Raw genomic sequence first — 25,430 nt, forward strand, 5'->3', positions numbered from 1 at the left:
TGGAATCAATTGCAGCCAGTCAGGACTGTACGCCAAATAAAGTAACATCATGAAGAGCAAGGAAGGAGATTTATTACATGCATGGGCAGCCACAGAAAGACTGTACCCATTCATCTTAAGCCATCTTCTGGATATAGACATGAGCTATAGATTTAAGTAAACAAAAACCTGGAGCCAAGGGTGAAAGGTATGTATTGTTAAAGAGTTCCAGTTGCAAATGATTGGCCATTGTCTCAGTTCTGTTCTCCAGTTCCAGAGAAGTTGTTACTGCTGTCATCAAGTGAGGGAGCAATCTGGTTCCCAAGAGATGATTACCCCTGCTCCAGGGTACAGCAGCATCATTATAGGTAATTGTCCTCATGTTGGGATTGGTCTGTCCTGTAAGGTTTTGCTGTTCATTAAGGATAATTTTGGTGCTTTGTCATAAAGATGTTATCAATTAGTCTTGTTTTTCCTGAAACCCAAAGTGATTATAAGGTGAATGACTTAGACAAACTGAAGCAGAGATGCCAAAGTTCTCTTCTGCTTTTAGTTAATTTGTGGACCCAAGTAAGGAGTCAGTGAGTGCTTCTTCACAAAAGCACTTTAAGTACCTATGGCAAATATACTTTGAATAAAGGGAAAGCAGTCTCTGATCTCTCTGATTACAAAGACAGAATTAGCCAGATGCTGGAGGTTCACACCTAGCTATTCAGAAGGCTGAGATACAAGACTGAGGTTCAAAGCCAGGCAGGGCAGGAAATTCCATAAGACTCTTATCTCCAATTAACCACCTGTGGCTCAAGTGGTAGAGAGAGCACTAGCCTGAGGAAAAAACAGCTCAGGAACAGTGCTCAAGCCCTGAGTTCAAGCTCCAGGACTGGCACCAGAAAGGAAGAAAGGAAGGAAGGAAGGAAGGAAGGAAGGAAGGAAGGAAGGAAGGAAGGAAGGAAGGAAAGTAGGGAGGGAGGGAAGGAGAGAAAGAATAGAAAGAGGTGGAGGGAGGGAGGGAAAGGAAAGGAGAGGAGAGAGGGAGGGAGGAAGGAAGTAAAAAAGGGAGGGAGGGAGAGGGAGGGAAGGAAGGGGGAGGGGAGGGAGGAGGGAAAGGGAAAGGGAAGGGGAAGGGAGAATTAGCTTTTGAGAACTTACTAGAGTTGCCTATGAGAAATTCCTGTCCATAGATAGATGTAGGTCCAGTATAAAGGGCTGAGATGATTTACCAAGTAGAGAAAGATTTTTTTTTATTTTGGGGTGTGTGTGTGTGTGTGTGTGTGTGTGTGTGTGTGTGTGTGTGTGTGTGTGTGTGTGTGTGTGTATGTTGGAGAAAAGAGTCTTACAGAGTTTCTTACCCAGTCTGGTCTGGCTTGTGTGTGTGTGTGTGTGTGTGTGTGTGTGTGTGTGTGTGTGTGTGTGTGTGTGTGTGTGTGTGTGTGTGTGTGTGTGTGTGTGTGTGTGTGGTGGAGAAAAGAGTCTCACAGTTTCTTACCCAGTCTGGCTTTGAATCTCAATCCTCAAGTCTCAGCCTCCTAAGTAACTAGGATCACTGGCACCCAGTGAGTAGGGAAGTTTTAATTACAGTATTTTCTCAGAGATCTTGAGATCTCATCCTCCCATGGTCATCATTCATCTCTCTCTTTTCCCCTAAGGACTGGAGTTCTTGGGGAGTTTTCTATTTTTTTAGTTGTTCTTTGCATTTCCCTATCATTCCTGGCTAGCTTCTAACTATCAGTAACATCAACATGTCAATACTGCCTTATGAGTACTCAGGATGATGCTGTGTAGGAAAATGTGCCTAAGTCAAAGAGTAGTTTAGAACAGTCAGTCTCTAAAGGTGAGCACACCTTAAAAATCCCTCTTATTTAATTCATTTCACTTATAATTTTCCCACTTGTATATGTGCAAGAATGATGATTTTTTAATCCATGTTTAAATAGGTCTAAGAGCAGTGTGTGTGTGTGTGTGTGTGTGTGTGTGTGTGTGTGTGTGTGCGCGTGCGTGCACATGCACCCGTGTGGGGGTGGGAGGTGTCCTAGGGCTTGAACTCAGAGCCTAGGCACTGTTCCTAAGTTCTTTTACTCAAGGCTAGTGCTCTACCACTTGAACAACAGCTCCACTTTGGGGTTTTTTGTGGTTAGTAGGAGATAAGAGTCTCACAGGCTTTCCTGTGTGGGCTATCTTCAAACTACCATCCACATATCTCAACCTCCTGAGTAGCTTTAAAAAATGCTAAACAATTATTTACCAAAGCTAAGCTATGGAACCAACCCAGATGCCCCTCAGTAGATGAATGGATCAAGAAAATGTGATATATATATATATATATATATATATATATGCACAATGGAATCCTATGCCTCCATCAGAAAGAATGACATTGCCCCATTTGTTAGGAAATGGAAAGACCTGGAAAAAATTATATTAAGTGAAGTAAGCCAGGCCCAAAGACACATAGGTCCCATGGTTTCCCTTATTTGCAATAACTAGTATATGTCTGAGACAAGCAGAAATGGTCAGATAAGTTGATGTTAGGTGAAATAAACCCCAAGATATGGACTCAAATAGTTTTTCTTTCTTGCTATTGTTTCTAACATATTTATAAGATGATTTCTTTGTTGCTTTGTATGTTCCTCCCCCACAGTATAACTCCTGTTTTCACTATATTTGATGTTGGTATAATTTGGGGAGCAGAAGGGAAAAAAACAAATTGTTTAGGGATACAGGTGGACCCATTGCAACAATGAGATGTACAAGATGTTATGTCAAAAAATGAACTTTACAACATTGGTGCCAGGGTGGGGGAGGGGACTGGGGGAGGGGCAGGGGGAGATGGGAAGGGGAAACAAAGGAGGAGGCAACAATGCTTGATAAGAAATGTATTCATTACCTTGCTCATGTAATTATAACCCCTCTGTATAATATTTTCACAATTAAAAGAAACATTAAATAAAAAATGCTAAACAACTTTAATTCATAATTGCTGTAGTCTGAACATTAGTGCCCACTTCTTTCCCCCCACACACACCCAAAATGTATTCATTTGCTGAAACTTAACCCCCAATGGGATAGTTAATTAGCATGTGAGGCCTTTGAGAGAAGACTAGTCCTTGAAGGCTGAGTCTTCATGAGAGGCATCAGTGCCTTCATTCTAAAGTCCCCAGAAAGCTTCTATACCCCTTCTACTACGTGAGAACCAATGAAAAGGGACTATTGATGAAACAGAGTGAGCCCCCACTGGACACTGAAGCTACTAGTGCTTTGATCTTGGTCTTCCCAGCTTCTAAAACAAAAAGGGGTAAATTTCTGTTGTTTGCATATTATCCAGTCTAGTAGGTATTTTGTTATAATGGCCCAAATGAGCCAAGACAACATTTTAGGTCCAAATCATACAGCTAGCTAGTCAATGACAGAACCAAGACAGAACCTGGCTCACAAGTGTTAGGAAAATGGAGGAGAACAGAAAAGGAATAGGCCGGACTCATCATCAACAGGCAGGACTGTTTATTGAGGAACAGCAAGGGGCACAGACCTTTCTGTGGGTTTGGAGGTTGTGCCAGGGAGCTGGGACAGGAGCTGGGTTTTTATAGGAGGTCAGAGAAAGGAGGCAGCGGTTAATGAAAAAGCCACTAGGTTAAGGAAAGTGGGGACCTTTCAGTTGAGCTTAGGTTGAGTTCACACATACCTGGGATTTTGCCTGGGGTCTGAATGGGCCTGGGACAATAGGATGGGGGTCAATCCTTCAGCAAGTTCTTTTTGTTCTTGTGTGGCCTGATCCTAGGTCAGGTATCCTTCAAAGGCTAGCATCTGCTCAGAGCTCTGCTTAGAAGCCCACCCCGTATAGAGAATGATGATGTCTTCGGATATATGTGCTTCCAAAGGGAAATATTCTCATTCCTCCTTCTCTGATGACCACTTGGAATGACTAGGGGAAAAAAAGCTAGCAGCTGGCCTGTAGACTACAAAGAAAACTCACCCATCTGGCACAACTCATAGAGCCTGAGGCCCCTCTTTAGGAGAGTGTGAGTCATAAACCATGCTGGGACTAGGCAGAGAGCAGGTCTCACCTGAGCAAACAGAAGAGAAGGCAGGAGGGTGTGGGAGGAGAACGTGCTGAGTCTCCACCTGTTGACATACTTCCCTGAGGCATGATCTAGAATGTACTGGGGAGTCAGCCAAAGTCAAGACTTGAACTCTGCAACCCTCTGGGACCCTGCAATATGGATCCAAGGCTTTGGCTCAAACTCTTATCTTAGGACTTGCCCTGGAGGTACCACTGTCATGAAATCTTGGGAAGTCTTAACTAAATTCTTTGGGGGACTTAAAGGATATGAAAAGAAAGAAATTAATGAATAGATGTTGCTTTGAGGCCTTATATGAGAAAGTTCTGATGGTCAGAGTGAAGAAACTGGCCCATTGGTCAGAGAACTTGGTGACAAAACCTTCAAGCCAGGGAAGCAGCTAAGTAAAGAATTCTTTGCAGACAACCCAGTTCGACAATTTGTGTGTCTTGTGGTCTCAGTTCCTTCATTTAAATATAGAGGTAATAATAAACAGTTGGACAGAGTGTCGGAGAACAGAATGAAATAATGTACACAAAGCACTTGGCTCATAGCAGGTGCCCCCTAAATATTTGTTCTTTCTTCTAAGCCTTGAAGATTCCACCAGTCAGTGTTATGTTTGAAAACATCATTTTAAACAATAGAAGCCTTTGTAAAATTGCCAAGAGTTTTCCCTTAGAAGCTGTGAGATTTGCAGAATGTAATCCAATATCATTTTAATAACTGCCTGAGCTGTGTGGTCCTACTGGGCCAGGAAGAAAATGGAAAGAAGATAGAATTCCATCAGGGTCAAAGGTCACTCTCACTAGATGGAAAGGAAATTAATATATCCTAGACAAAGGAAAGCAAATTCGAGTTAAGTCATTTAGCAGCTTGAGTTGGAGGCATAATTCCATGAGTGGCCTGGGATGGGGATACATGTATGAAATTAGGCTGGGGTGAGACCCTAAATTCCTAATACCCTGCCCAAGACAGGTCCCAACCAACAAGAATGATACCAGTGCTATACAGCTGTTCAGACATTCCTAGCTGTACAAGACTAGCCATTTGTGACAGTGTGAAGTATCTGGTACAGGCTATTAGTAGGACTGACAAGAATCCTTGTGAACCTGGAGTGGATACATGTTCCTGTAATCTAAGCACTTAAGAGGCTGAGGCCAGAGGATGACAAGTTGGAGATTAACTAGGCTATATGATAAGATCCTGTCTCAAAATATAAAACAAACCCTGACTAATATGGCTGAATTCTCTCAAAATTACATGGAATGACAACGTATTTTTAAACTCTGGGAATATTAAGAATTCAGAATATTAAGAGAACCAAACTTAAACTATTAATATCTAGGCATTAGGAAGGAATCTGCATATTTGTTAGCATTGGTATTTATAGTCATCAAGAGAACTTTAAGTATAATAAAATATATAAGCATTGAAAATTTCTATTTGAAATGAGTCATTGAGTAACTGATTTAAATGTGAATTTTTAAATGTAACACTACTAAGTTTATATACAGAATTGGAACAGTTAAGAGTATTTAATCATTATAGATATAAGTTTATTTTATTAGGTTCATGAGTTAAGAACTTGAGAAGGTTTATTTTGCTAAGATTTCAACATGAGATTGAAATATTAAATTTATAAATGTAGTTTAAAAACCTTGAGGGCATATAAGTCTGAAAATGATGACAATTAGTCAATAGAGACCTTAAAAAAATAGTTGCCAACATTTGCTAAACACAGAGTAAGATTTGTAAGGTGAACCCTAAGATACAACCTTAATAAATTAAATGTGAATTTTCAAAACTCATGGAACAAAACTCTAATATTTTCTGTATTTTAAAATAATAACTATTCCTGAGAGCTATAACCCTCCATTGGGAAAAGAAATGAAGTCTTAAGAAGAAAAAAAATCCCAATAAATAGAGCAGAACATTATAATTGCAACAAAGGAAGGGCCTGAATCCAGCCAATTAGTCTACCTTGTGACTTCTCACACAACTTCCTATGACTTACATCCCTCCAGTACTGCTCCTTTCCTCCATGCACACCTGGACCACTGTCCACCAGAGGAGACAAAGCTGAACAACACTGGAGGAGGGCAATAAGGCAGGGGTCAGAGGAGCACACAAAATAGTTTTTAAACCACTGGCTTTGAGTTTGACCTGATTCAAATGCCTTGAGATTCAAGAAGAATTTTTCCTTAATGCCTGTTCTTAGGATTCTTGAGAAAAGTGTATATATGTGAGTATTTTCAACTTTAACCCATCAATGTGAATAAGACACAACCCTAACCAAGTAAAGCTAGTGATGACATCTTACATGATTAGTGCTCAGCCAAAGGCAGCTGCCCCTGTACCTCACAGTGATAGGAAGGAAACCCACCCAGCCATTGGAGTCAGAAAGATCTGGCCTGAAGTCCAGCTTTGCCTCTCACTAACTCATGAAACCATAGGCTCTGAGCCTCCATTTTCCCTTAACCAAAATGTGAACACTTGACTACCATCAAGAGTAATTGAAGGATGTGCAAAAAACACATGACACAGAGCATAGCATACATTGTGCATTCTCTCCATGCCATAAAGTCTACATGCCAATGTGAGGTCCTTCTTGGCCCCTCTCTGCCAAGGAAGGACAGAAAAGTACAGCTAATGCCAGGTCAACATCATGCCAATGGTGATGGGGAGAATCCTGAATTTGCAGCTGGGCAGCAAGCTTGGCATTCTCTTCTATGCCTGTGGCCTTGACTGACCCTGAGGAGCCAGTCATTAGTCTGAAACAGATAAACCACATCTGGTTCTAGTTAAAGTTTCTTTTTCTTTCACCTCTTCAGAAGTTCATACAAAATACTGCAACAATATCTGACCTCTGCCAACACCAGGTCCTTTCTTTTCCAGAATTTCCTGGTAGAGGCATTGGTCTGGGGCCCTTCAGTTTGTACTCCCTTTTGCTGGACATCTGTATATGTCTTCAGCCACGAAATTTAAGATCCTTCCCTTGGCCTGAAGTTGAAAGACCTTGAGAGTAAAGAGATAGTCAGTCAAGAACTCACACCCAACCTCACCAAACTATTCTTGATACCAGCAAGATCCTCTCCAGCTAAGATCACCTTGGTAGAGTTACTATTCCTGGGCATAGTTTTTCTTACCCAAGTAGAAACAGTTTGAATTCTGAATCATAAAATTCCCAGAAAAAAAACTTCTCAAGAGGAAAGTAAGACCCCAAATCATGGACTGCATCTACCCCCAAAGCTCTTTCTCATCCCTTCCTTTTCTCCTCTTTCCTTTTATGCACAAAGCATAATAATCCAACTTAACTCCCAGGAAGGCTTTCCTAGTACCAGAGCACTGTACCAGAAAAAAAAAAGATTCTCTGTCTGAAAGCTCTCACAAGGGATATTTGCTTTGCTGTTCAGCTTCCACATCCCAGGAAGATTCTTAGAAGAAACAACCCTTCTACCCTCTCAGTCCCAGTGCTTGGTATAAAAACTGAGTTCACCCTTCTCCCAGGCCAAGCCTGGCCAAGGACATGCTCACAGTACCATAACCATGGCATTTTGAGACAGTGTCGGCAATGACATCAAGCACTTGCCCTTTCCCTGATGGATCAAAACCTTGAAGGATGAGGCCTGAGTTGGGGCAGGCACCCTGGCATCACATAAAGGACAGAAGAGCTTCAGGAGCAGAAAGCTCATCAGGACTTGTAGCCTGAAGTCACACCTACCTTCTCCCCTTGTAGGCTTTACATTTGGTGATGAAAAATAGCCCACTTGGCTTAGGCCACTTGTTAAAAATTTGGAATTATGTAAGCACATGTGGAATATAACCACCATTAATGATTAAATTATATAAATATTCAATCAAGCAAATGGCCCCCAAAGATGTTTTTGACTTTATAGTGATATGTGAAGTTGTATCCGCATATCCATTTTGGTTTTTTACTTTCAGAATAGCCCTGAATAAATTACATGACATATGCAACACCTTATTGCACAGTAGATTTTGTGTTAGGTGATTCTGTCCAAATGTAGGCTGAATTTTAATGGTACTTTCAACTTATTTAATGGGTTTAATGGGATGGAAACCCATTGTAAGTGGGGAGAAAGCCCATTATTGATAAACTGGATATGGAAGACAAAAGTTGTAAACACTCAAACCTATCAATTTTTGACTATGTTACATGACTCTGCTTTCAGGTTGACTGGCCTGGTGAAAACTGTACATACGGCGGAACTGCTACACAACTCACTAGTCCTGGATTGAGAGGCATTATGTAAATCATCTGCCTGTGGAGGTGATTATACCAGAGAAATTAGCCAACCCTGTAAATTAAGGCCTGATTTATTGGATGTTGATTGCCTAAACTTTGAAACTGATGGGAAAGTATTCAAAAGCATACCATGTCAGTGGTCATTATGTTGAGATCATCATAAAAACTTGAGGCAATATCCTTCCAGTATTTGAAAAAAAATTCACTAAGAAAAGACTATTGTGACTGATGCTGTAGACTGGCACAATTGTCTTCATTCTAAGAACTAAGAATGAACATGACAGATCCATTCTCAGGGAATTCAGAGTGATTTGCTCAAAGTCATATGCCATTAGAAGCTATAGCAAAGGATGCTGCACCTGTCATCAAAGTATAATTTGTTTGTAAAGATAAAACTGACATATGTAAAATAAAATAGAATGTAAGTGAAGTTTCTAAGTGAAAGATGGCAAATGTCTGTTTGCATGTCTCCACCTTCCCATTCACAGATAATGTAAATAGGTACTAATGCTCTGTCCTGAGAAGGATGTGGCTCCAGCATCTTGCCCAAGACAGGGCTCCAGGAAGCCAGCGTTCAATTCTTCATGAACATCTTTACTCAAGAATACAAATGATTAGCTGGGCGGCAGTGGTTCCCACATGTAATCCTTGCTACTTGGGAGGCTGAGATCTGAGGATCGTGGTTCAAAGCCAGCCCAGTCAGGGAAGTCCATGAGACTCTTATCTCCAATAAACCACCAGACCCTCCCCCATGGTATAACCCCTGCTGTCATTGTACTTGATGTTGGTATAATTTGTGGAGGGGAAGGGCAAAAACAAATTGTTTAAGTAGTGATACAGGTGGACCCATTGCAACAATGAGATATACAAGTTGTTATGTCGAAAAACAAACTTTACAACTTTGGCTGGGAAGGGGGTGGGGGGGGTGTGACATGGGAAGGGATGGGAAGGGGGAAAAAAGGAGGAGGCAACAATGATTGATAAGAAATGTACTCATTACCTTGTCCCTCTGTACAGTATTTTCACAATAAAATAAATAAATAAATAAATAAATAAATAAATAAATAAATAAATAAATAAATAAATAAACCACCAGAAAACCAGAAGTGACACTATGGCTCAAGTGGTAGAGTGCTAGCCTTGAGCTGAAGAGCTGAGGGACAGCACCCAGGCCCAGAGTTGAACTCTTGAAGACCCATGACCGCCAAAAAAAAGAAAAAAGAAAAGAATACAAATGATAATATTAAGTGAAGTAAGCCAGACCTAAAGAAACATGGGTCCCATGGTTTTTCCTATTTGCAATAAATAGTATACACCTAGGATAATCTTAGCAGATGAGCAGAATAGCTCAATAGCTACATACATATGACCACATATACACAAAAGGAACTCCAGGATATGGACACAAGAGGTTTTTCTTTGTTGTTGCTGTTTTTAATGTACTATGTGATTTCTTATTTCTTTGGTATGTTCTTCCTCCTATGGTATATCCCCTGTTGTCACTGTATTTGATTTTGGTATGCTTGAATATACATTTATCTGAATTAGGGAAGGGAAGGGGAACAACAGAATGGTAAGACAAAGGACAAGGGGGGAACCAATGCAGCAGCGACATACACAAGACAATATGTTGGAAATGATCTGTACAACCCGGGGGGGGGATGGGGGAGGGAAAGCGGGAGAAAAATAAGGAGAGGGGTAACGAGTTTGACAAGAAATATACTTATTACCTTACTTCTTTAATTGTAACCCCTCTGTACATCACTTTCACAATAAAAAAAAAAATTAGCAAGGCAAGATAGTGAGATCTTGTCCTTGGTCCATTACCCTTAAGAATATAAAATAAAATAATAAAAAGAGGAAAAAAAGAATGCAAAGATGGGCCCAGCTAAAAATTCAGAAGAGAGAGATGTGCTGGAGGTATAGTGCTTATATGCACACAAAGCCAGGCACTGGTGGTTGACACCTGTAATCCTAGCTATTCAGGAGGCTGATCTGAGGATCACAGTTAAAAGCCAGCTTGGGCAGGAAAGCCTATGAGACTCTTTTTTTAAGACTTTTTTTTATTGTGAAAATACTATACAGAGGGGTTATAATTACATGGGCAAGATAATGAGTACATTTCTTATCAAGCATTGTAGCATCCTCCCGCTCCCCCCGCCCAAAGTTGTAAAGTTGATTTTCTACATAATGACTTGTACAGCTCATTGTTGCAATGGGTCCACCTGTATCCCTATTTAAACCATTTCTTTTTTCCCCTCCCCACCACAAATATCTCTAATTAATTACAGAAAAAGCAGCTCAAGTAGTAGAGTGCTAGCCGTGAGCAGGAACTCAGGAACAGTGCCCAGGCCCAGAGTTTGAGCCCCAGGACCAGAAAAAAAAAAAAAAGATTGCTTACCAAAACTGTATGAAATGACTACAATAGAATATTATTCAGCCTTATAAAAAGAAGAAAAAAATCCTATCATTTGAAACAACCTGGATAAACCCAAAAGGTTAAGTTATATTGAATAAAATAAGCCAAAAAGACAAATGCTGCCTGGTATCACTTACAGGAGGTCTCTAAAGTAATCAGACTTATAGAAACAATAAAATAGTAGTGAACAGGAACTGGGGATCTGGAATGCAGAGTCTATGGTTACTGGGTTGACATTATTGTTATACAAGACAAAAATGTTCTGGAGATCTGCTGTATACCACAGTGCCTCCAGTCAACAGTACACAGCTGTCTCCAGGTAACAGTATAGCACTGTGTACTTTAAAATACCTTAAGAGGATAAATCTCATGTGAAGTATTCTTACCAACACACACACACACACACACACACACACACACACACACACACAAATACACACAGAAACTTTTAGAGGTTTTATATGTATGCTGGCAATAACAATGGCATCATATCTGTATGCAAAATACCTGAATCATAATATATGCATTAAATGTTTTGCAGTTTTTGTATATCAGCTTCACATCAATAAATCCAAATACTTTTAAATGTTTGTAATGTAAATTTGGTTTTAGTTGATACAGAAAAGTATACAGGCATACATCTTTGTGCATACCATATGCTGTTGCCATGCATGTATATATTGTGCCTTGTTCAAATCATGGTAAACATATTTATCTCTTCAAATATTTTTTAATGTGTTGTTGATGGTGAAAACCTTCCAAATCTTCTGATGCACACTGACAAGTGAGGAGCCTGTTTCCAGGGGTGGGGAGCATTCTTTACACAGCACTTGAGAACATCCTTGACAACCACCCCATTTGGTAGGTAGACAACAAGATCATGTATCCCTCATCCACAAGCCAGAAGAGCAATTTCAAGATATTCCAGGTCTTACCCAGGGGCACACTGCTAATGTGCAACTGAACCCTAGCTTCAGCCAGCCAGGTCTCTGGGTACCAGAGCCATGTTATTTCCATCAGACCAGAGAAAGAGAGACTAGTGATGCTGTGATCTCCCCATCCCCCCAAGCTCCCAATTTCCTCTCACCTTCCCAAAGAGTTGGCCAGCCTCCTGACAGTGGACTGTGGGAAAAAAAAGGACTTGGGGTGATGACAGCTGCCTGACAGAAGGAAGGTGATTGTGTTTGTTACTACAGCCCCCTACACACTCATCCCTACAGAGATGGAAAGGTTCACTCATGGTCCAATACAAGAGCTGGAAAGAGAATGTACTATAGCCAGCACTGCTAGGTCAAGCACAGGGATCAAAGCACTCAGCTCATCAAATGCCCCAGCCCAGAGCTGGAGGATGGCAAGAATGCAGAAATTTCAGCCTCCAATGACCCCAGGAACAGAGCCACAGGAACTGGTCCAGGATCCAACTACAAGTGCCAAGGCCTTTTAGGCAGAAAAGATGATGGTTTAAAGAACTATCTACATCCATAGCCAAAAGCCTGACAAGTCAGCCTGAGGCTGTCTGAAAGGGCTCTTAGGCTTTTGAGTGAAACATACCTGGATTTGAAATCAAAATGTGCCTCTTTATCAACTTTACAAACCAGGACATGGCCCTTACTCTCCCTGAGATTCTATTTCCCTGGCTGTAAAATGGGGATGACCATGTGGGAGAATTAAGTGGACAGCATTTGCAAAACTCCTGGCAGAGACCTTGACCTCCAACATTGCTCAATAATGCTCATTTCTTTCCTTCATTCTTCCATGGCAGTTCTCTTTCTCAATCTCCATGGAGAAAGAGGACTTCCTAGGAGAAGGAAGCCAAAGTGGTGAAAGGAAAATAACTCTGCCAAGGACAGAAGACGACTTCTAAAACTACCTTCCCGTATTAGATCATAAATTTCCCTTATGTTGAAACCTTACTTGTGGGCTGTTAGCTCTATTAAGAGTGACTTACTTTGAATGCTTTGTTGAATGCTTTCTCCAGCATTCAACACTCATCACACACAAAGATGAAGTACTCTGTAGCATATACGATGTTGAGCAGGAAAAAATTCATCAGAATTTGTTCAGGATTCTCCCATTCTTAATTAATCAGTAATTCTCAGGAACTGGGAACTCTGGTACACTGCACCCACAGATAAAATCTAGCCAACCATCTATGTGTATAAAGTTTCATTCTACCAAGATCAACAATCATTCAATACCTATTGACTGAACCCCTGCTTTTTTATGAAATAGGAAGCCTTGTGTGACAAGAGATGATCAGAACCTATTTGTTGCCTTCACCGGTCTTATAGTCCAGTTAGGAGTTGTATTCACAAATGCTCATAATACAATATTAGTATTGTATGATAAGAGAGATACAGAGCCAGGTGTCAGTGGCTCATGCCTGTAGGAGGCTGAGACTTAGAAGATCATTATTCAAAGCCAGCTTTAAGCAGAAAAGTCCGCCAGACTCTAATTCCAGTTAACCAGCAAAATGCTGGACTGGAGGCATGGCTCATATAATAGAGTGCAGCTGTGAGCAAGCAAGCCAAATGAAAGTATGAGGCCCTGAATTTAAGACCTGCATCAGAAGAGACAGACAGACACAGTGACAGAGACACAAAGAGACAGGGAGACCAAAAGAGAGAGAAATTCTTGGATTCAGATAAAGTTAAGTGAACTTATTAAGCATCTCCCATAGCCCAAGTAATTGAATATTTATAATGTGTAAGGCAGAAATTAGTATGTGTTTACAAATATATAATATATATGTATAATATATACTGATACTCACAGACTTACATCTTGATAAAACCTTTGTAAGTTAAAAATATTAAGGCAAAAATGCACCTCGTTTAACATATCTCATTTTAGCCTCGCCAACCTTAAAATCTCAGAACATACATTAGCCTATGCCTGGGGGTAAAACTCATCTAACACACAGTCCATCTTACAATAAAATGTTGAAATTTAGCTGAGCAACCTCCTAGCTACTCAGAAGGTTGAGATCTGAGGACTGCAATTAGAAGCTAGCCTGAGCAGAAAAGTCCCTGAGACTTGTATCACCAATGAACCACCAGATCTGTTGCTCAAAGTCATAGAGCACTAACCTTGAGAAAAAAAAAAAAAAGCTCAAGGTTCAAGTCCTGTGACTAATAAAAAAAATGTTGAAGCTTTCATACACACACACACACACACACACACACAAACATACATACACACAAAGATGTTTTGTATACAGGATGGGATATGGAAACATCAAATACAGTATCCCCAAAAACTGGTACCAACACAGTGCACATAGAGTACCAGTACTATTTTCATTTTACTTTTTATGTTTATGTATGTTTAGCGTACAAAGGGTCTCATTGTGGTTTTTCCACACATGCACATAATGCACATGGATCAACTTCAACTTCATCCTGTCCTGGGGCTTGAACTCAAGGCCTGGGCACCATCCCTAAGCCTCTTTGTGCTCAAGGCTAGTACTCTACCTCTTGAGCCACATCACCACTTCAGCTTTTTCGGAGTAATTAATTGGAAATAAGAGTTTCACTGACTTTCCTGTCCAGGCTGGCTTCAAATCATGATCCTCAGACCTCAGCCTCCTGAGTAGCTAGGATTACATATGTGAACCACAAGTACCCGACACTATTACTTATCCCACTTTTCTACCCCTTTTTTTGTGCCAGTCCTGAGACTTGAACTCAGGGTCTGGGTACTGTCCCTGAGCATTTTGCTGAAAACTAGTGCTATACCACTTGAGTCATGGCTCCACTTCTGGTTTCTGGTGGTTGATTGGAGATAAGAGTATCATAGACTTTCCTACAGGGCCTGAATTTGAACCTTGACCCTAGAGCTCAGCCTCCTGAATAGTTAGGCTTACAGGTGTGAGACACCAGCATCTGGCTTCTCTACGCTTTGAAATAATATAACGGGCCTAGTGCTGGTGGTTCACACCTGTAATTCTTGCTACCCAGGTGGCTAAAATCCGAGGATCATAGGCCAAAGCCAGCTGGGCAAAAAACTCTGTGAGAACTATTATCTCCAATTAATCAGCAGAAAGTCAAAAGTGGATGTGTGGTTCAAGTGGTAGCGCACCAGACTTGAATGGAAAGGTCACGTAAAGACCAAGGCCCTGTGTTCAAGCCACAGTACTGGCACACACACACATGCACACATGCACATGTGTATGCATGAATCACTACAATGTAATGGGTTTTGTTATTCTACTTTCATGCATGCATATAAAGTACTTTGACCATAGACTCCTCTTGCCCTCCTCCCCTCAGAGTATCAGTTTATTAACTTTGCAATTATATGGCTGCCCAAATTAGTTCACAAGAAAGTATCATGCCACATACTGTCAGCTCAGAAAAAGCTCCAAAGTCACAGTGCAGTTTCTGCTGAAGTGGTTTTTTTTGTTTTGTTTTGTTTTTGCCAGTCCTGGGACTTGAACTCAGGGTGCTGTCCCTGATCTGCTTTTGCTCAAGGCTAGTGCTCTACCACTTTAGCCACAGTGCCACTTCAGGCTTTTTCTGTTTACGTGGTGCTGAGGAATTGAACCCAGAGCCTCATGGATGCAAGGCAAGCGCTCTACCACTGAGCCACCTTCCAGCCCACTGTAGAATATTTCTTTTGTGCCATCATAAATTCAAGAAATAGTCAACTGAACCATCACTAAGCAGGGGACTGTCTGTACATCATATATATATATATATATATATATATATATATATATTACATAATATATAATATATATGTGTGCATCTATTTTTACTTCAAGTTGATTCATGTTTCTTTGTAGAGAAACAGGCTAGGGCTCAGCAAGGCAGGGATCTCTGCTAATGGGAAGACTAAGAGTTTTAATGAAAGAATCATTTCACCTGGTTCTTAAAAGTTTAATGGCATTTTAATTAATAGTTCTAGTTTTTACTTGCAAGAGTTGAGAATGTGCATTGTGACTTTAATTGAAAAATGAAAGATTCCACAAATGATGCTGCATCTATAAGCTGTTCAATAACGCATGAAACTTCTACCAAGCAAAAAGTGTTCTCTCAATTCAGTCTGGCTCTTAGCTCAGATAGTAATCCAAACCCCCCGCAGCTCAGCCTCTGTGCTCAGCAGCCCCCAGCCTGCTTGGAGGCAGGAGCTGGAGCAACTCACATAGATCCATACTACTCTTTCCCACTAGCTTTTCTATGAGTGACACCACCCATATTTAGAATAAGCACCAGGCTAATGTTCACTCGGGAAGGGTCCCCCTCCCACCTCCACACCAAGGAGACTTTATTTCTTCCCTAGCAGGGAGGGATGGGAACAAAAAGTTTTGCCAAAAGCAAAAAGAAATCAAAACATCCAACATACTTCTTCCCTGGGCTGCATGTTCCTGGCTTGACTTATATCACTTACGTAACAGAGATATTATTTGTTAGAATAGCACAAAGAGTCTCAGAAGTGCCAGCCTGGAATTTGTGTCCCTCAGTCCAACACAGAAAAGGGAAAGGAGGCATTTGCGAGGTGGGGGTCGGGAATGGCTTCTGATTCCAGACTCAAGGCCCTTGTGGCTGCCTAGGCAGGAGTGTGGGAGATCTTTGGGGACTAGTTACTGGGAGGGGGCCTATTTTCTTGGCCCCTTAGGGTCCTCAAACTCTTTGAGCAAAGGCTAGGCAAATCTATCTTTGCTGGGGAAACAGACTTACCTACCAACTAACTATAACTCAACTACTGACTGAACATACAATTGTGACTGCCCACAGGCCTCCAATCCCAAAATAAGTTGCTCTGATTTTTTTCAACTTTACCACTTTCAAGAATTCACTTACAAAGAGTTAATTTTATTAGATTAGGAGTTCATTTTGTTTTATCTTTAACATGATGTCAAATCTTGGTGACTCCTGCTTATAATCCTACTTACTTGTAAGGCAGAGATAGGAAGATCTCAGGTCAAAAAAAAAAAAAACAGGCAAAAAGCACAGGACTGTATGAAACAATAACTAAAGCAAAAGGTGATGGGGCATGGCTTGGTGGTAAAACACCTACCTGGCAAATACAGGATCCTGAATTCGAACCCCAGTACTATCAAGAGAGACAAAGACAGAGACAGAGAGAACAAGATAAAGAAAGCAAGCTTTGGTTGTTTTGATTAGCCTATGAAGCTATATTCATAGAAAGTGTTTCTCTGACCCTCTAACTCTAAAAACCCAGCAACACAGCCTATTTCTCTCTGGGTCTCTGTAGAATTAGCCTTCTTGTATTTCTCCATTACCATGTAATACACAAGCCACTAAACAGTTCCTTAGTTCAGCTGTAAAAGACCAGGTCCTCCCCAATACCACCCACACACTGGTAAAAATTCTTCCTCGAAATCCCTCTAGCCTCTTTGGTCTTTCTTCTACATCTTATCTGGTAACCAATGACTGCATCTTCTATCGTGCATAAGGATATAGTGCCCAAAAAGTATTTAATAAATAGGGTTATTGAAGATTAATTCCTTCTCCATTTTTCCATTCTTTGTGTTTCCTAATCACTGACTATGTATTCTGTGGCCTTCCAACTGAGATCTGACCTTGATCCCTGGGACTTATCATTTACCCAACCTATATCTCTCACCTTGTTGTTCCAAATGTTGTAAATAAGATGAATTTCATTGCATCCACATCAATGTAATCTCATTAATGTAATCTCATCTTGTTTCATTCAATAGTAAATGCTTATCAAGCACCTACTATGTTCCAACCATTGTTCTCACAAAATACATGTTGGAGGTTCTACTCCAACAGAACTCATGTCCTGGATGAAGGAGCTCAATAGTCAGACTATAGAGAAAACAATCATTAAAGACCCAAAGAAGAAAAATAATGCAGCAGAGGGATGGGGGCATGGCTTGGTTTTCCTAGCTTTCATAGAAACAGTCATTGAGGATCACCTTTTTGGGATGCCTAACCCTCTCACATCTTTGCAGAGTACAATAGCTAACTCATGACCTATAGGGACCATGATCTCTACCTCACACAGATTAAACAAGTGAAGCAATCCCATGTAAAGTGTCTGGTATGCACAACACACCAAATAAAGAGCAGCCAGAACAAAAGAGAGAGAAGAGGGAGCATCCATCGCAGGGTTCATCACTTCGCTCTCATTTAAGGCAGCCCTTGGCTTTAGGATCAATTAACCCTGGAAGTGGGAAGCTGCTCCAGATAAAGACCTAGATGACAATGACATGATAAATAAATATATGACAAGCTCTGCTGAGAAATGCAGATTAACTTGACAGTAACTGATACTCTGGCTCTTTCCCAGGACTTCTCTCTTCTCCACTGACCTACTTAGTCACCCCACTTGTAGAATGAACTTCAGTGACAAGGAAGTGACTCATCATCACATTTGCAGCCATTCTTCTGTACTTAAGGAACAAAATTCACCATTTCTCAGAGTTGTCTTCAGCAGGACTTAGCCCCACAATGACCAGATCAACACATCTTTGTCTTCCCTCTTTCTCTGTTCTTTGCATAACCTTCAGATCAAGTTCTGGTTTTTCAAAGAATCCTAGCTATGACAGTCATATCATCCACACACTAGTCATTTTTGCTTAAATTCTACACCCAACATTACACTATTCATACATGAGTGTACATATGTGTGTAATTATCTACAATCTCTCCTTTCCATATTCCATTCAAGTAAGGAAGTAGCAATCATCCAAGAATGATTATCTTGGACTCTGGGACAGCTCTTTCCCTGAATATTTGGCATTAACCTGGCCAAGCCTATTATTATTATTTCTGTGTTTGTAAGCAAAATCCAGGAAGTGTATCACTTGCTATAGAAAATATCTTTAACCCAGGTGCTGGGAAGGTGGCTCAGTGGTAGAGCGCTTGCCTTGCATGCCTGAGGCCCTGGGTTCAATTCCTCAGCACCACATAAGCAAAAAGAAAAAAAAGCCGGAAGTGGCGCTGTGGCTCAAGTGGTAGAGCGCTAGCCTTGAGCTGAAGAGCTGAGGGACAGCGCCCAGACCCAGAGTTCAGGCCCCACAACCGGACCAAAAAAAAAAAACAAACAAACAAAGAAAATATCTTTAACCCAAATTGTTTACTTCATTTTCTCTATATGTGACAAGCTACCTAGCAGAGGGTAGATAGATCTTGTCAAGTTGAAAAACTCACTTGGAAAGTGAGTTTCTTCTTTGGCATTTTAAAGCTCAAACTATCCTTTAATTCTAGAAGACTACAATTTGATGAACCTTTTCATAATGCTGATGTGAATCCATCAGCCCCCCACTCCTATTGCCACACTGTGTATCTGGATATACATGTAAGCTTCAGCAGGAAATGTTAAACATCCTGTGTTGGCTGGGTGCTAGTGGCTCACGCCTGTAGTACTAGCAACTCAGGAGGCTGAGATCCTCAGATCTCAGCAGGAAAGTCTTTGAGATTCTTATCTCCAGTTATCCACCAAAATAAATAAAAGCAGAGATGTGACTCAGTTGGTAGAGTGCTAGTCTTGAGCACGAAAGCTCAGGAACAGCACCCAGGCCCAGAGTTCAAGCCCTAAGACCAGCATTGGATGCATAAATTGAGTACAATTATTGGAATCATGAATCTATACCACACATACTTCTATTTACCTAAGTCTAGATTTTAGCTGTCTTGTACTAAATTTAATTTTGGGGGGAGAGAGGGGATTGGGGGAGAGGCTCAGTAAGTAGCCTGGAAAAATAACTCAAGGATGGTAGGGAATAACTCACAGTCTTACAAGCCATTGGAACTGGCCAGTTAGAACAGAAGGATTCTGGGTACCTACTTGAACTCTACTTACTTAAATTGTCATTATTTGGATATAAGAAAGTACTGAAGGCTGGAGGTAAGGGGCTGCTAACAGCCACATACCTAATGCTCTTCCAGCTCCTTTCTCTTCCCTTCTTTATAAGGCCAGGATCTACTAATGTGTAAAATGCACCTCCATGTTCTGGGCTTTATAGGTACAATGAGAAGATAAATGAAGTAGACCAAACTCCATCTCCAATTACAAAACCATGAATACTAAACAAGAAGATATGAAAAGGAGAAACAAGCAAATATTTGCAAATCACTACTCAATTTCCTGTCTAGGCTTTCTCAGTGAGCTCTGAGTACCACTACTATGTTGGTATGTAAATAGGTGAGAGAGTGGGAGGAGGGGTGATGGGAGATACCTGTTAAAAACACTTGAGAACACTGGTCCTAAGTAAAACAAAAGGGCTTTTTTTATTATTTGAGTTTATTAGTTTATATCATACAATGTTTTCATATATATTAAATCAACTTTTTTCTTTAAAAAAGTATCTTTCAGCCGGGCACCAGTAGCTCACGCCTGTAATCCTAGCTACTCAGGAGGGTGAAATCTGAGGATCACAGTTCAAAACCAGCCCAGGAAAGAAAATTCATGAGACTCTTATCTCCAATTAACCACCAAAAAACCAGAAGTGGCATCATGGCTCAAGTGGTAAAGCGCTTGCCTTGACCTGAATAGCTCAGGGACAGTGCCCAGGCCCAGAGTTCAAGCCCCACGACCAACAATAAAAAGAAAGTATCTTTCAGGATTGTTTCTTGTGTTTACAGTTCTCTTTAACAGAATTTAATGAACAGTTGCAGTATCAGCTTGATTTCATTTTGATTCTTGTCTTAGTGCTGTAAATGAATACCACAGACTGGGTAATTTATTTTTTAAAAAAGAGCTAGATTTGTGACGTAGGTCTGTCATTGTTGGAACAGATGAGAAATCTGACAGCATATTCAACATCACACATGTTCCAAATTCTCTGGCCTCCAGTCTGCATAGTGTTATATGTGCTCCTAGCTTCTTTGTTAAAAAAAAAATCAAGGGAGAAATGTCATGATAAAACTCCTTACTAGGATACAGGTGGACCTGTTGCAACAATGAGAAGTACAAGTTGTCATGTCCAAAAAGAGCTTTACAACGTCGGTGCTGGGGGGGGGAGGTGGGGGGGGAGAAGGATTGGGACTGGGGGGGTGGAGGGGGGAGGCTGGGAAGGGATGTGAAGGGTAAACAAAGGAGGAGGCTGCAATGCTTGGTAAGAAATGTACGCATTATCCTGCCCATGTAATTGTAACCCCTCTGTACAGTATGTTCACAAATAAAATAAAATAAATTTAAAAAAAAACTCCTTACTATGTATAATTAAATATATACCAACAAAATGGTCCATGGAGGTATAAAAAAATGAATGAAAGTTTATTTAGCTCATGGTTCTAGAGGCTGGGCAGTTCCAAAGCATGGCATCAGCTCCTGGTAGGGCCTCTGCCGAATCATAACACGGGCAAGGTCATCCCAGAATGACACAGAACAAGTGTAGCAGTTCAAGTTTCTCTTTCTCCTTTTATAAGGATGCTAGTACTCTTACCCAGGCCACACCCTCAGGACCTCATCTAACCTTAATAAAAGGTCTCATCTCCAAATACCATTAACATGAATTTGGGGAATAAAGTTCCATCGCATAAACTTTCAGTTGGACACCTTCAAATCACAGCAATTCTTAACCCAATACTACTCCTCTGGATTTTAACCCAATACTACTTCTCTGGAAATAGCAAATTCTCAGACAGACAAAGATCATCTGCACTCATTCTCCCTCGGAAGCTTCTTATGTAAGTATGAGATGTTTCCAAATATCTTCCTCACTTTCTTTTAGATAGGGTCTCACCTCCTTTCTATATCCTGGCTTTCAAGTTTCTTTACAATTAAGTCTACAAGAAGTTCTTAACCCTAATCTTTTCAGAAACCTTAATTACTTCTCAAGAATCTTACAATTTTCCTTCCATTTTTAAAGCATCCCCTATAAAACAAGACAGTTATTTAACCTACCATCATTCATCACAAAATATTAAGTACATCTTAGAGGCAAGGCACCATGGTGATAGAGAACTATCAGACACAGACCCGGACTTAAGAAACACAATGGGCCTATTGTGTCTGTGGGTTCTTCATCCTCCAATTCCACCAACAACTTACAGAAAACAGTTAGGCCTACAATGATGGCATCTGTACTGAACATGTACAGACTTTTGTCTTGTCGTTGTACCACATAACAACTATTTATACAACATTTACAGTGTGTTGGGTATTATAAGCAATCCACGATGGCTGTGTGTAGGCATGCACATACTACACCACTGTATATAAGAAACTGGAACATCTGTGGATTTTGGAATCTGTGGGGGATCCTGGTATCAGTTCCTCATGGCCACAGACTCTAGATACTTTGATAGCATGTAGATTAAATATGATAACATGAAAAACTAACACAGTGCAGAAACTAAGACTAGATGTAGTAAACATGTCAATAGAAGAGACCCTGCAGGATCTATAGAGCAGTTTCACCCTGAGGCAGGTTGTGATCTCTGTGGCTTCATTGAAACCTGCCCAAATCACCCCATCTGTACACACACTGGGGAGATACTTGTACTTATATCTTTGATCCTCTCACACTGCTGGTGAGCAAAGTAAAGAGGAAGCCACCTTAGCTGTGTCTGACTCTTTCAGTCCTCCAGTGTTGGCCTAGCCTTTGTAGTCTGGCTTGGTTCACACAGGTACTTCCAACAAATTTGCATAGTAATAATAGGGCACGTTCATCCGTTTCCATTTTTGATAGATGAGTAGACATTGGCTCTGAAAAAAATAAGGTCATCCTGTTAATAAGGGGTAGAGGTTAGGCAGCTACATCAGGAATCCATTGAACATACATGGCAAAATCAAAGATGGAAAGTTTGGGAGTTATTGCATTTGTTCAGAGGAGGGGTAGGTGGAGCTGGCAAATAATGAATGCAGTGATGGTGCATGTTTCCCAAAATGCATGTGCTAGGAACTACATTTCTAGCTCATGTGTGTGAAGAGGCAGCACCTTTAAGAATGGAATAAGTCCAGGTAGGCACTGTAATCCTTACTACTCAGGATGCTTAGATCTGAGGATTACCATTCTTAGCCAGACTGAATGGGAAAGTCCATGAGACTCCCATCTCCAATTAACCAAAAAGCCAGAAGTAGAGCTGTGGCTTAAGTGGTAAAACATCAGTCTTAAGCAAAAAATCTCAGAGACAGCACCCAAGCCCACTGAGTTCAAGCCCTAGGACTGGCACATTAAAAAAAAAAAAACAGTGAATAGGCCCAAGGGCTCTGTGCCATTATGAATTAGTTAAAAGATGAGGTTGGTTTTCTTCCTCCTTCCTTACCCCACTCTTGCCCCTTCTCTTTTCTATCATGGGATGATTCAAAAAGATAGTTCTCAGTAGATGTAACCCTTCTTTATTTTTAACAATAGGATTTGGGGATGTTTGTTTAAGATAGAGTCTCACTATGTAGTCAAGGATGGCCTCAAAATCATAATGCTGCCTCTGCCTCTCCAGGGCTGCGATTACATGCTTGTACCACCACACCCATCTGAACTTTGAACTTCTCAGCCTCCAGAACTATAAGAAATCACTCTCTGTACTTTTAAATCACCCCATCTTTTATAGAGGCACAAAATGGACTAATGCAATAAAAAGCAAAATTGATATTTTTTGGTCAGTGGGAGGATCTGGGAGTTCTGTTCATTTCTACTCTTTCCCCATTTACCTTCCACCCTATCCCCAAAAGGAATGCACATTCCTGCCTGGGAAATGCACATATTCTTGCACATGGATGTCCATCTTCAATCCCCTTTTCCATTGCCAAATGATACCTTTACTTTAGTTTTCTATAGTTCCTGCCTTCAGAGTTAAAAACATGGAAAAACAGACCATAAAAAATGAGATGGATCCAAAAGTGCTTATAGCTGGGTAACCTAGATTCCAAGATTAGGGCTGCCATTCAATAGTCATGTGACCATGGGAAGACACAGGACTTCATTGGATTATTTCTTCTTGTCCTTCAACTCATTCACATAACTCAAAAGTGTTCATCAGTCTCTTCCTATTGCAAAGCCCTTTGGGAGATACAGGTACAGGTCTCTGCACCACAGGAGCTTAGAGCCCAACATCCAGACACTCCAAATCTATAGTAGATTCTTCTTCTCATCCCCATGACCAATCATAAACTGCTGTCTATTTTACTTCCAAAACATAACTTGTCTCCTTCACTCCTCAGCTCTCTTCATTCAGGTCACAGCCATGGCTGTAGCCTATGAACCATTCATAGACATTATCCACTCATCTGATATGCCTAGGTTTGATTAACTCTATCACCTAAGAAGAAACTTGGTGAATTAAGAATGACCTCTCTTGTCATCATTCTGTCTCAGAGCCTGGCCTGCTAGAGCAGAGAGAACAAGCATTCTCACCAATAAGCACTTACTGTGCAAAAATGGGGAGGGGCCTAAGGCTTAGGAAGAGCAGTCTGCAATGCTCAAACATCACATTGGCATTCCAAAGCAACCACAGACCATTAAAAAGTACATTATGTACATAATTGTTTCAAACAGAGGAGAAATTAAAGCCAGAGAATTTGAGTATCACAATAACAAAGTTATATTTCCTGCAGGAATTTTAATAATAAAAGGGTTTTTAATAGCTGTAAGTGTTTAGCCCATAAAATCAGTACATCCCTTAGCAAATCCAACCTTTGATGATTTGAGCTTTTTAGCTTCAGAAGAATGGTGATTCTTTCCATCACCTCCCCACTCCAATGCTATTATACCACAGCTTTTTAGTATTGTTTGTATGTGGAAAACAAAACTCAAATCACCCCAACAAAGTAGTTGGGTTGCATATCATCTCCCCAGCATGCCAGTCCAGTTTCCCAAGAGATAAAATTATCTGTCTCAGTTTCCTTATCCATAAAATTGAGGACAGAAGGGGGCTGGGAAGGTGGCTCAGTGGTAGAGCGCTTGCCTTGCATGCATGAGGTCCTGGGTTCGATTCCTCAGCACCACATAAGCAAAAAGAAAAAAAAGCCGGAAGTGGCACTGTGGCTCAAGTGGTAGAGTGCTAGCCTTGAGCTGAAGAGCTGAGGGACAGCGCCCAGGCCCAGAGTTCAAGCCCCACAACCGGACCCCCCTCAAAAAAAATGAGGACAGTAGTAGAGTGCACTTCAAAGAGTTATATCAACTAATATTTGCATTACACTTGGAACACCATCTAGCACACACCATTGCTGTGCCAGTGGTGTTAAATTAAATATAGTAATAGAGATGGATTTGTGTAGTCCATAATGAACAGTTTAACCAAATGAATACCAGAAGCTGAAGCATATTTTGCTGGGGGAAGAGGGAGAGGACAAAGAGAGGAAGGAACAGTTGAATGGAAAGAGGACGGGTAGACAAATAAAGTCATTATACATTATATCCAATGTACATTATATGAAAGTTGAACTATACAACTTGAGGGTATGAATGGGATTGGGAAAGATGGGGGAGAAGGATGGAAAGAGTGACAGTGATTAAGAGACATTGTACTCATAATCTGACTTGAAATAAGCTTACTTGAAAATCCTTTGTACAACTACTTGCATTTTTAAAAATAGGTAATCCAGAATAAACACATGCATGGTACCTGCTTGCTTACATCTGCATGCATAAAAGCATGACGCCCAACTGTCCCACTCAAAATCCAGAGCCTGAATCAGAGGTTAAAATGAGAAATTCATTCATCGTGCCCTACTTCTTCTCTGTAATAACACACAAGAGGTTACAAACCTCAAATTGGGTCCAGTCCCAGAATTTGGTCAGTAAATTGAAAACAATAAGAACATAAAATGA

Source organism: Dipodomys merriami, unplaced genomic scaffold (genome assembly GCF_024711535.1).
Source record: "Dipodomys merriami isolate MVZ:Mamm:240054 unplaced genomic scaffold, mDipMer1.0.p SCAF_29, whole genome shotgun sequence".
In the NCBI taxonomy this organism is placed as follows: Eukaryota; Metazoa; Chordata; class Mammalia; order Rodentia; family Heteromyidae; genus Dipodomys; species Dipodomys merriami.